Below are 1,441 nucleotides of genomic sequence, written 5' to 3' on the forward strand. Positions count from 1 at the left end.
AAACCACAGGGTTTTCTTTTTTCTTTTCTTTTTTTTTTTTTTGAGATGGAGTCTCACTTTGTCACCCAGGCTGGAATGCAGTGGCACAATCTCAACTCACTGCAACCTCCACCTCCTGGGTTCAAGCGATTATCCACTCATGTAGCTGGGATTACAGGCCATGTGTCACTATGCTTGGCTAATTTTTGTATTTTTGTAGAGATGAGGTTTCACCATGTTGACCAGGCTGGTCTCAAACTCCTGGCCTTAAGTAATCCACCTGCTTTGGCCTCCCAAAGGGCTGGCATTATAGGCATGAGCCATTGCACCTAACCAACTATACATAATTTTGTATTAAAATAAATAAAAACTGCTTTTTGAATAAGCACATCTAAATTAAGTGTTGCTGTGCAAATTACTGATGCAATTAACTTAAATAATTGTTGCTTGTATCCACAAATTCTGTGAGGCCTTGGGCATGTTATGTTGACTAGAGATTATTTTCCTGTTCTGCAAAATGGAATACATGTATGTCTTAGTTTGTTTTCTGCTGCTAGAACAGAGCACCACAGACAGGTAATTTACAAAGACAGGAAATTTATTTGGCTCACAGTTCTAGAGGTTGATAAATTCAAGAGTACAGAGCTGTTATCTGGTGATGATCATCCCATATCAGAAGATATCACATGGTGAGACAGAGAGAGGAAATTGGGCCACATTCATTCTTTTTATCAGGAGCTCACTCTCGCTATTACCAATCCTCTCTTGCAATAACACCATTAATCCATTCATGATGGTGGAGCCTTCATGACCTAATCCCCTCCTAAAGGTCCTGCCTCTCAACACTGTCACAATGGCCATTAGGTTTCTAACATATGAACTTTTGTGGGACACATTCAAACTGTAGCAACCTATCTTACATGTTTGCAGATGAGAATGAGAAACAATGTAAAATTATCACCTAGCCAGGGGCCTGGCACATAGATGATAACCATTAAATGGTAGCTATAGTAGAAGAGTTTAGAAAGTCAAATGTCTTTAAATCTCACCTTAGTGACAAGAAGCAGAAAAAGTCATTTTCTCATCTGCTTCATACTTGGTCCTCAGTCCTGACTGGTTGTTCAAATATGTGAATATTTCACTAAGAGCAGAGTTCAATTTTGCTAATGATTCCAAAGCCTTCCTGACTTTCCCCTACTTCATGTTTGTTTATGTTTTAATAAGAATATATGCTATGGATCAACAGCTTCAAGTCAGAAGTCTTGACACATTCAAGATAAGGACTCTAGGAACAGCTAGGACACTCTTAGGCTAGAAAAAGGTGTCCCAAAAGTTCTTGTTCGCTCTGTCTTCTAGCTACCCATCGGGCTTATGAGTGGCTTACTATAGAGCTAATCAGTTCAATGCCAAGAGGTCTGGGAAGTCTTGTAGAAAGCCCGACTGTCATGAATTTATCTAGGCA

This window comes from Rhinopithecus bieti, unplaced genomic scaffold (genome assembly GCF_001698545.2).
Source record: "Rhinopithecus bieti isolate Rb0 unplaced genomic scaffold, ASM169854v2 scaffold_1561, whole genome shotgun sequence".
Classification (NCBI taxonomy): Eukaryota; Metazoa; Chordata; class Mammalia; order Primates; family Cercopithecidae; genus Rhinopithecus; species Rhinopithecus bieti.